The 14,377-nt window shown below is 39.8% G+C and overlaps 1 pseudogene across 1 annotated transcript in view; it reads right to left on the bottom strand.

The window, feature by feature from the left end:
• LOC306648562 (vomeronasal type-1 receptor 4-like) overlaps nt 1–13,615 on the bottom strand; it is a 51,100-nt pseudogene extending 37,485 nt beyond the window's left edge. The window contains exon 1 of the transcript in view: nt 13,069–13,615. The product of the transcript in view is annotated as a vomeronasal type-1 receptor 4-like (transcript). The remainder of the gene's footprint in view (nt 1–13,068) is intronic.
• Nucleotides 13,616–14,377: the final 762 nt, after the last annotated feature.

Below are 14,377 nucleotides of genomic sequence, written 5' to 3'. Positions count from 1 at the left end.
GAATCACAGGATTATCTCTATGATCTTGCTCATGTGAATATACAGTAGTCACCTTCAGAGAAAGAGTGGAATGAGTGTTTTAAAGAGGTGGACACATAGGAACCTGGGGCCTGGTCAAAGTGCACAAAATGTCATTACAATATGAATGTACTCTGGGAATACTCGGTACAGCATGGAGATTGAAGTTAGCATTACAGTGCTGTGTGCTTGAAATTTGAAAAAGAGATCTTAAATGTCCTCATCACATACAACGTTAAATAATTTGAGTAATAATCCCTGGAAATCATTTCACAATATCCACTTATATCACGATTGTCATATTGTACACCACAAAGGTGCACAAATTCAATTGTCAGCACCATTTGTTGAAAGGGATCTCTTTCCAATATTGTATGTTTTTGGCACCTTTGTCTAGTATGAGATAACAGTACTATGTGGATTTGTCTCTGTGTCTTCTATTTTGTTCCATTGGTCTACCTATTTTGGTGCTAATACCATGCTGTTTTTGTTACCATTGCTCTGTAGTACAGTTTAAGCTCTGGTGCTGTGATACCTCCTGCTTCACTCATCCTGCTAAGGATTGCTCTGACTCTTCTGGGTTCCCTGTTTTTCTTGTTTTTGAAATTCCAAATGAATTTCCTAACTGCTTTCTTTATTTATATGAGGTACATCATTTGGATTTTAATTGCAATTGCATTGAATCTGTATAGTGCTTCTGGTAGTATGGTCTTATTGACAATATTAATTCTGCCTATCCAAGATCCTGGGAGAACTCTCCATCTTCTAAGGTATTCTTTAATTTCTTTCTTTAGTGTTCTGAAGTTTTCATTGCAGAGGTCTTTCACATCTAGTTTTAGATTGATTCCCAAGTATATATATATATATATATATATATATATATATATATATATATATATATATATATATATATATATTTAGATGATTGTGAATGGGGTAATTTTGCTAATATCTCTTTCAGAGGATTCATCACCTATGAATAGAAATGCATTAGGTTTATGAGTGTTTATTTCATATCCCACTACTTTGATGAATTCATTTTTTAGTTCTAATAGTTTTCTGATGAAACTTTTTATCCTCTAAATATAGAATCATGCCATCAGCAAATAGTGACAGCTCAAGTTCTTCTTTTCCTATTTGTATCCCTTTAATTTCTTTGGTTTGCCTAATTACTCTGGCTGGATTTTCAAGGATGATTTTGAAGAGAACTGAAAGAGGCCACCCCTGTCATGTTTCAGATTTTAAAGGGAATGCTTTCAGGTTTTCTCCATTACGAATGATGTTAGCCTTGGGCTTAGAATACATAGCTTTTATAATACTGAGTTATGTTCCTACTATCGCATTTTTTTCTAGTGTATTGAGCATGAAGGAATGCTGCATTTTATCAGATTCTTTTTCTGCATCTATTGAATGACCATATAAGTCTTACCTTTAAGTTTATTGATGTGGTGGGTCACATTTATTGCTTTCTGGATGTTGAGCCAACCTTGCATCCCTGGGATGAATCCCACTTGATCATGATGCACTATCTTTTCCGTATGTTTTTGTATGTGATTTGTCAGAATCTTAAAGAATATTTGTCTCTATGTTCATCAGGGATATTGGTCTGAAGTTTCTTTCCTTAATGTGTCTTTGCTTGTGGTATCAGGGTGATACCATATTCACAGAATGAGTTTGGAAGGGTTCCCTCCCTTACTATTTCATGGAATACTTTGAGTAGTAATGGAATTAGTTATTCTTTGAAGGTCCTGTAGGACTCAGCTGAGAATACATCTGGTGCCCGTATTCTCTTGGTTGGTAGGATTTTGATGACTTCTTTTATTTTATTGCTTGAAATTGATCTGTTTAAATGGTGTAGGTCCTCCTGATTCAGTTTGGGTGGAACACATGACTCTAAAAATTTGTTGATGTCTTTGAGATTTTCTATTTTTTTGGAGTATTGATTTTCAAAATAGCTTATAATTATGTTTGGTATGTCAATAGTTTCAGTTGTTATATTTCTTTTTTCATCACACTCTTTAGTAATTTGAGTTTATTTTCTCCTTTTCTTTGTTAGTGTGCCCAAGATTTTATCAATTTTGTGTATGTTTTCAAACAGCCAACTTTTTGTTTTGTCAATTTTTTCAATTGTTTGTTTTGTTTTAACCCCATTGATTTCAACTTGATTTTATTTATTTCCTGTCTGCTACTTCTTTTGGTGTTGATCTGTTCTTCTTTCTCTAAGGTTTTGAGATATAATGTTAGGTCACATATTTGTTGACTTTTTATTCTTTTATTGAATGATCTCATTGCAACCATATGCAGCTAAATGATATTAAAGCTCTATCTCTTACTCTACACAAATCTCAATTCAAAATGGATAAAGGACCTAGGAATTAGACCAGGGATCCTGCACCAATTAGAAGAAGAAGTAGGCCAAATATTCATCATGTCAGTTTAGGATTGTACTTCCTAAACATGATCCACAAAACACAAGAAATAAAAGCAAGAATAAATGGAATGGATTCAAACTGAAAATTTTTTCCCCAGCAAGGGAACCAATCAATTATGTTAAAAGAGAGCCCAGAAGAGTGGGAGAATATCTTTTATCACATGCACTTAAGAGAGAGCACTAATCTCCCAGAATTTATAAAGAACCCAAAAAACTTAACATCCAAAATACACAAAATGTAATCAATAAATGGGCTAAGGAAGTGAACAGACACATCACAGAACAAGATATATATCTAGTCAACAAACATATGAAAAAAATCAACATCTCTAGTAATTAAAGAAATGCTAATCAAGAAAACCCTAAGGTTTCATCTTACTCAAATTAGAATAGCTATTATCAAGAATACAAGCAACAATAGGTGTTGGAAAGGATGTGGTACACTCATACATTGTTGGTAGTATTGTAAATTGGTGTAGCCACTCTGGAAAGCAGTATGGAGATTCCTAGAAAACTTGGAATGCACCCACCATTTGAACCAGCTGTCCTAGTGCTTGACTTATATTCAAAGGACTTAAAATCAGTGTATTACAGTAAGTCAGCCACATTAATGTTTATAGTTGCTTAATTCACAATAGCTAGATTGTGCTATCAACTTAGATGCCTTACAAGAAATGAATGGATAAAGAAACTCTGGTGTATATCCACAATGGAATATTATTCAGTCATAAAGTTGAATAAAATTATGATTTTAACAGGTGAAAGGTTGGAGTTGGAGAATATCATGCTAAGTGATATAAACCAATCCCAAACAGCCAAAGTCTGAATATCCACTGTGATATATGGATGTGGATACATCATGGGTGTGGGGCGAGAGGTAAGGGAAGAATGGAGGAAAATTTGAATGTGTGGAGCAAAAATGAGGGGAGTAGATGTGCTGGGGGAAAGACAGCGGAATGAGACAAACATCATTACCTTATGTACTTTATGATTACACAAATGATATGACTCTACATTGTGTACAAACAGAGAAATAAAAAGTTGTTCTCCATTTGCATACAATGAATCAAAATGCACTCTTTTGTCATGTATAAGAAAATTTAACAAACCATAAAAAACTTAAAAATAAATTACCATATGATTCATTACATGTATAGACAAAGGGGAGTTCAAATGTCAGTCACACTCCCATAAAGCAGCGCTGACTCTAAGCACGTTCCCCTCTTGTTCAGGCAGTCTTAATTCTTCACTCTGAGCTGTAGCCGTACACTGAACCTCTCCCAATACCTCAGAGTCATGAATCCATTCCACGCTCCAACAACCACACACACAGCAGTGTCCTTGCATGTGTAATGTCTCTTCTTATGTGAAGCAACTCTTAGTGCATTTCTTGGGACAGCTTTTCTACCTTCTATTACACTGAGAAGACACATCATCAAACCCTTCCTCCTCTTTTATCACCTTCTCAACTCCTTTACATCATTCCATCCCCAAGTCCACTGGGCCCCATACCACCAAATGTGCACATCAACTCTCAGTCATTCTCAACACCCAATTCAACCTCAAAACTGATGGCAGCCAATGCCATGATCCTCCATCTTTCGCCTAGGTGCACTAATGTTCATGTTATTTCTTCCATGTGTGCTTGGTTCTTAACAAAGACATGTTACCTGCTTTCACTGGTATCTCTCCTGACCCTGGTGACATCACATAGTTCTAGAGTCTCATATTAGTCTTGAAATCTAGAAGGGTACATCATTTAATTTGCATTTCCTGTGTTTCTTTTGCACGTTTAGCCATGATGGCCTCCTCAGTTCTCTACCCATTTCCTTCCCCAGCTTGCTCATTGCTCTCTGTCTATTAGGTCTCTTTCAAGGCCCATTGTGTCTCCCTAGGCTCACCTTTTTGTCACACTCTGGGCCTGTTTTTGACAATGGCTTAATCCAAGACTTACTACCTCAGATTTCATCCCTATGTGTTCATAACTTCCCACCATGTGTAGCTATAAACACCTCAGAGGCATTGAATCTTCAATGACCTTTACCATTCAGTGACCTTCAACATGTTTTGCATTTGCTACCAACCCCCATGCCCTCCTTTATTCCTGTGTCACCATGTGTCCCATGTCTCTCTTTCCTGGTGGACCCTATATCCTTATGTTGTATCTCCTGGCCGAAGCATTCCTCCTTCTGGAACTAAGACTTCTAGGCCTGCAGAGCATAAGGTTGCAGGGGTAAAAAACAAAAACTTTCTTAGTGGGTTACTAGGGGTAATGGTGAGTGATATCATTCCATTTTTCCACAACTTGAATCCTGAAACTGTGAATTCTAGAATAGGACAGTATCATAGAGTGGATGATGATTCAGAGTATAGACAGCCTTTTGAAGAACTTTTTCCCAGGCCTACCAGATATTGTCACCTAGCCAGCAGTGTAACTATATCTTCAAGAGTCCATTCCATTGTTCTATGAAACCAGCTGCTTCAGGATGTTGGGGAACATGGTAAGTCCAGTGAATCCCATGAACACGTGCCCATTGCCTCACTTCTTTGGCTGTAAAGTGAGTTCATTGATCTGAAGCAATGGTGTGTGGAATACCATGAGAATGAATAAGGCATTCTTTAAGTTCATGGATGGTAGTTTTGGCTGAAGCACTATGTGCAGGGAAGGCAAATCCATACTCAGAATAAGTGTCTATTCCAGTAAGGACAAACCACTGCCCTTTCCATGAGAGAAGTGTTCCAATATAATCAACCTGCCACCAGGTTGCTGGCTGATCTCCCTGGGGAATGATGCCATATCGAGGGCTTAGTGTCAGTTTCTGCTGCTGGCAAATTGGGCACTCAGCAGTGGCAGTAGTCTAATCAGCCTTGGTGAGTGGAAGTCCATACTACTGAGTCCATGCATAACCACCATTTCTGCTACCAATGTTCACTTTGTTCATGAACCCACTGGGCAGTGACGGGTGACTAGGGAAAAATGACCACATATCTGGTCATCCTGTCTACCTGATTATTCAAATCCTCCTCTGCTGAGGTCACCTTTCAGTGAGCATTTGCATGAGACACAAATATCTTTACATCCTTTGCCCATTCAGAGAGGTCTATCCATATACCTCTTCCCCAAATGTCCTTTTCGCCAATTAATGTTCTTTGCACTTCTGTGACCAATTAGCCAAACCATTGACGATGGCCCATGAATTGGTGTACCATCACAAATCTGGTCATTTTTCCTTCCAGACAAAATGCACAAACAGATGCTCTGCCTGAATTTATGCCCATTGTGAAGATTTCTCTTCACCACTGTTATTTAGGGTTGTTACAGAAAGGGGACTAGTGCTACAGTTGTCCCCTTCTGGATGGTACCAGTATATTGTGCAGAACCATATGTGAACCAGGCCCTCGGTTAAGCATTCAGTTCCAAACAAGTCCTAGTAGCAGGCAAAAAGTTGTTTCTCCAAGGGAGAGTAGTTGTCTAAAGATGATGGCAGGGCCTTGCTCCAACATCCCAAAAGCCTCCTCTGTGATTCAACAATGGGGGCCTGCCAAAGGCTCCAGATTTTATCCCTATGTGCTACCGTCACTTAGGTACCATTGAGTGTGCCATGTTCTATGGCCCAAGTTGCAGAGTTTTCTGTACAACAATATGGACCTGTTGCAGAGACTTCTCCTGTTCTGGATCCCACTCAAAAAAAAAAAAAAAAGCTTTTATAGTCACTCAGTAAGTGTGCTGAAGTAACACACCCAAGTGAGAAAAGTACTGCCTCCAAAATCCAAATAGGTCTACCGGGCATTGTGCTTCTTTCTAATTTGTAGGAGGGGACAGATGCAACAACTTATCATTTACCTTAGAAGGAATATCTCAGCAGGTACCACAACACTGGACTCCTAGAAACTTTACTGAAGTTGAAGATTCCTGAATTTTAGTGGGATATATTTTCCATTTTCTGATACACAAATTCTCCACTAGCAAGTTCAAAGTGGCTGCTATCTCCTGCTTAGTTGGTCTAATCAATGTAATATCATAAATACTATGGACAAGTGTAATACTTTGTGGAAGAGAACAATGATCAAGATCTCTGTGAACTAAGCTGTGACACAGTGGTAGAAAGTTGACATACCGCTGAGGAAGGACCATGAAGGTCTATTGCTGGCCTTGCCACCTGAAAGCAAATAGTTTGTGGTGGCCCTTATGCATCAGGATAGAGAAAAATCCTTTTCCAAATAAATAACTCCATACAAGATTCCAGACGGTGTATTAATCTGTTCAAGCAAGGAACCCACATCTAGTACAACAGTTTCAATTGGAATCACCACCTGATTAAGCTTATGATAATCAACTGTCATTCTCCATGACATATCTGTCTTCTGCACAGGCCCAATAGGAGATTTAAATAGGGATATTGTGGAATCACCATCCCTGCACCCTTCAAGTCCTTGATGGTGGCACTAATTTCTGCAAACCTCCAGGAATGTGGTACTGCTTTTGATTCACTATTTTCCCATATAAGTAACTCCTGAAGCTTCCATTTGGCCTTTCCAACAATAATAACCCTGACTCCACAGGTTAGGGAACCAATGTGGGAGTTTTGTCAAGTGCTAAATATATCAATCCTGATTATACATTCCAGTACTGGGAAATTTACCACAGGATTAGTTTAGGGGCCAGTGAACCCACTGTAATTCAGATCTTGGCCTAAACTCCATTGATCTCCTGACCTCCATAAGTCCTTACTTTTAATGGAGGACCACATTGATACTTCTCGTCTTCTGGAATTAATGTCAATTCAGAGCCTCTTTCTAGTAGTCCCTGAATGGTCTGATCACTGCCTTTCCCCAGTGCACAGTTACCCTGTTAAAAGGCCTTAGGTCCCTTTAGGGAAGGATGGGAGAAACATTAAATAAGTTTTTTGGTACTACACCAGGGTCCTTCCTCAAGGGGACCTGGCCTCCATTTCATTCAAGGGGTTCTAGATCTGTAAATTGACTCAAATCTGAGATGTGATTGAGGGGCCGTGATTCTCTGCTCTTATGATCTAGGGCAGACTTATGTACATTTGCCCTAGAATTTTTCTGCATACATAAGTAAGAATTTGGTGAGTTGCCCACCTATTTGTCTTCTAGAGGTACCATGATTAGTTAGTCAATGCCAGAGATCTACATAAGTCAGAACATTGTGTCCATTACTTCCTTTTTGCTGTCCATTATGGTAACCATGACCACCCCACCTCATCTTTGATAATTAAGGGTTGCCACTTAACCTCTTCCTCCCTGAGATCCAATTGTTCCTATTGCATTTAAGTCTTCCAATTGATGGCAGCTCCCACAGTAAGGTCTGCAAACAAAGAAGAGCAATGACAGAGCTCTTCAGGGGTGCTGGTGCTCCCATCACAAATTTGTTCTTTATGATTTTGGTGAATTGTGCATCATCTGGACTGCCCAATATGAAGGAGAAGTTCATATATGACAGATCCACTCCAGTATTCCAATCTCTCTGAGCTTCTGAATTCCCTCATCAACAGTAAATCAAGAGACATCAGGCATTTCCAGGTCATTTACACTAGGACATCTTTGGATCCATACTTCAGTCAACCAGTCAAACAATGAGAACATTTATTAACACCTGGAGTGATTACATTAAGTCTGAATCTCTGCTTAATGGACCTGTATCAAAAAATTCAGACTAATCTAAGTTTATGTTCCTTCCACCATTATCCCACACCCTCAAAATCCATTCCCACATATGTTTCCTAGACCTCTGCTTGTATGAATTAGAAAATTCAAGAAATTCCTTGAATGTAAATAAACATTGATCAGTGTGGAAGGGAGCTAAAGAAAGTGATTTTGAGGTTTTATATATAAACTTGTGAAAAAATGCAAGACATTTTAATGATGAACTGTTGGATTATAAGAACTTTGACCTAATTGGTGCATTAATTCTCATAGGGAATAACTGGGTGGAACCTGTAGGCAGGTTGGGAATGGCTGCAGTATATATATCACTGGGAGGCATGCCTTTGGGATTTATGCTTTGTTCCTCGTGAGCAGAGCTCTCTCTGTTTTTGATTGTAATGACCTGAGCTGTCTTCTTCCATCATCTACCATGTTCTTCTCAGAGTAATGGAGTGTGCCAGGTATCAACTGTAATCTTTGAAACTGTGAGGCCCAAATAAAACTTTCCTCCTCTGTGTTGTTCTGGTCAGGTCTTTTGGACACAATGATGGGAAAGCTTACTAAACAATGATGAAAACTGAGAAGTATGGTAGGCTTTGATGTGTTTTGTTACTGTATAAATTCCTGAAGAATGCAATGTAGAGGAGTGGCTCACAGTTTCAGAGTTTTCTATGTGTTGTGCATTCTTCCACTAGTTCCCCCTAAGGTGAGGTGAACATCATGATAAACACAGTAATCTATATAACTGTCATCAGCCCTCAAAGAAGACTACACTCACTACAAGTGTGATCTCATCTTCCCTTTCAGAATCACCTCTGGACCAACCCATGTCCACATCACATCACATTCTGCTGTACCGTGTGGGCTGGGACTTAAGACTTCCATATATATGAATTTTGCAGAGTACATAATTCAAGCCATGAACCAATAGGCTTGTATAGATATCATTCAAAATGCATATTTTCAAAATGAAGCTGTGGATTTGCAAGAAAACAAGAAAGTTTCCTAGAGAAGTAGAATAAATGGGATTATTTCTTCCTCAAGCAAATGTTAAATTGTCTATTAAAAGTTCCACCTGCTTCCAGCAAGTCCACTAACTTTATAAGGATGAAGAAGTTAACAGTTATGTCCACACAGAAGGATGGATGGCTGGGTTTATAGCAAGTTTACTCTAATGGCCCAAGAAGAGAGCCACCAAGGTGGTCCTCAACAGATGTATGGAGTGAAGAACTGTGGTCATCCACACAATGGGATATCATTCAGTGGTGAAGAGCAATGGGCTATCAAGCTGTGTAATAACATGGAAGAACTTAAAAATGCATATGCCTGAATGAACAGGATGATCTAAAAGGCTACACATGGCAGAACTCTTCTATAGGTATTTATAGACAGACCATGCAAAGCTCAGTGGGCATTCGGTGACTGGAGGATGGGAAGGAATGGATATGTGCACCACAGGGAATCAATATGCTGCTGCAACTTCAGTGGGATATAGCAATGATGGGTCTATAACATGATACATTTTCCAATTCCACAGTGAACTCCAAAGTAAACTATGGATTGTAGCCAATAATTGTCTAAATGTAGTTTTATAACTGTGATGTAGGACATACTAATCAAAGATGTTATAGTTATCAACAATGTGTGTCCACAGAAGTGGTATAATGGGAACTTCTAACAATAGACTCATTTGTTCTGTAAATATAGATTTCTTCTAAAAATCAAATAGTAATCTAAAAGATACATTGTGCATAAAAACAAAATGAATATTACCTTGGAAATGCAAGGTGCATTCTCTATTTGATAAGGAATATCATTCACAATATGACCCAACTAGAGGAGAAAACCTCATTAGGGCACGGATAGAAGACTAAGAGCACTGGACAGCACTCCACGCTTATCTGTGGTAAAAATTCAGCAGATGGTATAAATGGACACTTTCCTGATAGTGCTAGTAATGACTGCTTTCTGCAACCCTGCCCACTAGGAAATTATAGTCCTACAACCGTAAAACTACTGCAGGAACCCCTGGCCCAGCGTCCTGAGGAGCTTTGGTCATGGAGGCAATGCCTGATCAGGAAGACGTCTCCCAGCTCCCTTCACCTGTGCAGCCCTGAGGTGACTCCTGTCCGGCAGTGGGAACCTCACTTAGATGATCAGACAGGTGGACAGTGATTCCATTCAAGTGTTTCTTTGTACCAGGAACAACCCTGAAGTTATCACAGGAAATATGGTTTCTGTTTTGTGCCTAACTTTATCAAGGTCACTGGATGACCTGTGGTGAGCATGTACCCTAGGCCTCTCAGTGGTCCTATGGAAGGTCCAGATTGGGAGGATATGCTAAGTCCTGGAGGGTGGACACCATTCACTGTGTCAATGTTCAGTGAAGCAGGAGGGTCCAATTGACTAACAGGGATCCAGGGAAGGACTGGGATGGCAAACTCAGGTGAGCAACTGAGGGTCAGGGCCACAGGACTCACTGGGAAGAAATGGGATCAGGTTTGAGCCCAGGTCCTCCAGTCTTCTGGGGTTCAATTTCCTGTGGGATACAGGGGAAATTTTCCAAAGCCAGAACACTTTGGGAGATTCAGGACTGTGGGGTTTCTTTGAAGACTGGCTTCTTGTATCCACTTGCTCCAAGGACATGTGATACCTCTGTTAGCCAGAGCACATACACTTTCAGATATGGTGGTCTAGCCTGAGATGCCAGTAAAAGGTCCACAGAGAATTGGTCACATGGGTCACACAGACAGCCCTACACTGAGCCCAGGAGGGGAATTCAGACTCATCTAGGACACCATCTTAAATATAGCTGTTTCTAGGCAGGAGTCATGCCTGGAATATCCTGAAAGTCCAAAGCATCTTATCATATCTTCCCAGATGATTTGGCTATTGGAAACTCTTCCTATTCTGCACTGGGCATCTGTTGGGTGCAGAGCCAAAAACAGGTGCAGAGATAAAGCACAGTGAGCAAGGTGTGTAGTGCAGTCAGACTCTGGTAGGAAATTATCTCAGGAGGCACCTGAGGTTTTTATCCTTACATACCCAGCTACATCCTCCATCCCTCCATCCCTGTGACCTTAGAAATTCACAAGCCTTCATTATCCTTCACTTCCAACCAAGCTTTCTGCTGACCATTGACCCCCTTTGCCAATGACTCTGCTTTACCACCAAACACTTTTTCCTGTCACCAGGACATCCATCCACCTGGAACCCAGTGACTTTATGCCTGTGATTCCATTGCTCACTGTGTCCTATATAGTCATAAGCCTGGCATTGGCCAGAACCCAGGAGAAACTTGTCACATGTTTTGCCTTCTCCAAATCCCTCTCCTTTCCATGCTCTTTGGACCTTATCCTCTATGTTCTCTATTCCGGTGTCTCATATCTGTCATCCCAAGTCCCTGTGCCCTCTGCTTACTCTCCTCTATTGTACAGGCATGCACTGTTCCTCCCCCAACAGTCCACTGGTAAATAGTTACCCTGGATATTTTTAGTAAATGCCCTTGAGTGCCAGTGTCCACATGGTGAGGGAGTTCTGAGCAGTCCACTGGAGAAAGCTGAGTCCTGAGCCTCCCAGCAAGACACCAGGCAAGTTCCAGAGTGAGCTTTCCCCAGATTGTGAAGAACAAGTTCCACCTTTCTACTCATCCCTGTTCCCCCCCTTATTTCATCTGCATTATCATCCTATGGAAGTATTTTTTTGGGGGGGAAAATCTATTTATTTCACACATACCCAGCTACCAGCTTGCTCTAGTTTTACACCTTGAAAACCCAGCATTTACCACGTGACTTCCACAGCCTCTAAATGTTGATGTTTCCCTGGAAATTTATGTTAAGACCTGAGAGATTTACCCTAGCAGAATCTCCTTTGTACTCAACTCAGGCTTTTCCATAACATAAGACATAGCCTTAAAGAAGCAAAGCCATAAAACTCAAGCTCCTTCTAATTTCCACCAAAGAGGCTAATTACACCAGAAAAGCTCAGTGACTCATGTGGCTTTCTCAGAAGTTATCAGGTGTTGATGGGCAGGAACAGAGATACTAGGGCAATCAAGGACAAAAAAATTCTGTCTTATAATAATTGTTTTCCTCATAATCTCTCCATGGTGTTGTTGCCCAGGAAGCCATGTGTACCTCCCATGGTCCTTCTCATTTCTCCACCTGAGGGACTTTGCTGACACTTCTCAGGACACTACCTCCTCTAGCAACTTTATTGTTCACAGATGAATTGGTTCTCCTAAGACTACAACCTAGCATCAAAATACAAATGCACTCTGATTTAGAGAGAAGGAAGTACTGCTTTGTAAGTGTGTAGGTAACAACCTGCCCATCTGTCCATCCCTTTGGAAGAGAGCATGGATATTTTCACAAAATATGAAAGTGATCTTTCTGTGACTCTTGTATACATCCCAAAGATGAAAAGTGATTACTATATTAGAAACTAGGCACTTCCTTCCATGTGGCACATCAGGCAGCAGGAGGATTTTACTCACACCAGATTCCCATTCTCCCACCAACTGCAGTCTGGGTGGTAAAGATTGGACCTGGTGATTGCTCCCTGGGAAAGGAGTTGACATCACACCTGAGGATCCCTGCACACAGGAAAACAAGCATTTTAAGGAGAACTGCCTTGTTCTGTGCACCTGAGAGAGATGTTATTTTTATTTCACAGTGAAGTAAACAAATCTCTCATTTATTCCAGTAATTGATGATAATAACTCTGTCTGCCCAACTCTGTTTTTGCAAGGATCCAACAAAAGAAAATTTGGAAAAAAATTTTCTGTAAGTTGTAAATGAACCAATAATGCTAAGGAGGATTATTGTACAACAGTGTCCACACTCATTTCTCCACTGCATTTGTATCATGCAAACTTTCCAGGATTTTGACAGTTGGTCAACCATTGAGATTCAACTGACTTTGAAGGACTGGGAACAAATTCTTTCCATTTGCATATAATGAGTTTGTTAATTTGTCATGCCCTGCAGAAGTACAGTGCCCAAAATCTCTTTTCTCTGTCAGGTTTTCAGGACTCCATTTGCTAAGCATATAGAGAGGAAAAATGGAGTTCACCACAATGTACAGTATCCAGCAGAGGGAAATGGAGAAGACAATATATTTTGGAGCTTTTCCTTTGAGATTACTCCAACAAGAGTCCATGGGGCTGATTGTGATATTCCAGAAGATTCTCAAGAGGCAGGTGATGAAAATGGACACACTCCTGCCCACTCATTGAATGTACAAAATAAGTTTGCATCCAAGGTCATTGAAGAAATGCTTCAACCCAAAAGCTGTCATTGTCTGGGGAATACCTTTAGAGAGAATGGCCAAGGAGTTGGCTATAATCAGGTTCCAGAGAATCTTATCTTTGGATGTTAATGTACATTCATTGCATGAAAGGACCAAATAATGATAAAGCAGAGAGAAATTTCCCAGAAGCCCAACTACAGCTTGTGATAAGAAGATCAGTCCTATTTCTATATTCCTGGAGGCCATTCTGTCATTCAGCACATAGTCCTTTACATTATGGCAACTGTAATTCTTCTGAGCAAAATGAGTCATTATCAATAGCTGTGCCCAAACACAGAGTTCAGCCCCTGGGTGCAGTTGCAACCTGGGGAACTGAGGCAGAAGAATATATGGAGTATAGAAGTTTGAAGCCATTCTGAGGAACCTAGTGAGATACCTATCTTAAAATAATGTAACATCAAGACTAACTTTCATTGCATGCAACTCTGGGATTGCAAATATCTTAAGATGCATCTGTTGCTTGGGAGAATTGACAGTGTGCCTTATAGAAAAATGAGTCTTGGTGATCAGGTGATGCTAACCTGGGAGGGGCAATGAAAGGTGAGAGCAAATGAATAGAAAGAATTTAGCATCAAATGATTCAGAATTAACTGATATTTGCCAGTAACAATGGAAAAATAACTTCATTTGCCATACACACCATACAACAAATCAAATCTCAGGGAATTTCTAACCTTAACTTTAATGATAACCAATGGATATTTATCATAACAAAAAGAGTGTTTCTGTAAACACAAGTAAGAAAATGTATATTGAACAGAACAAAGATATCAATCATTGTTGAAATGATAAGGTATATAAAATCAAGAATTAACTTTCATCAAATGCCATACACAGCATGAGTTTGATGTATCCAAGTGCTAATAGTCTTCAAAATGCACAATAGAATTAAAAGTGGTAAACCTTTCCAATGGGTACTGAAAAAAATGCATCATTCCATGAATAATT

This window comes from Sciurus vulgaris (genome assembly GCF_902686455.1).
Source record: "Sciurus vulgaris genome assembly, chromosome: 17".
NCBI classification, from domain to species: Eukaryota; Metazoa; Chordata; class Mammalia; order Rodentia; family Sciuridae; genus Sciurus; species Sciurus vulgaris.
This window is presented reverse-complemented; position numbering and strand designations above follow the sequence as displayed.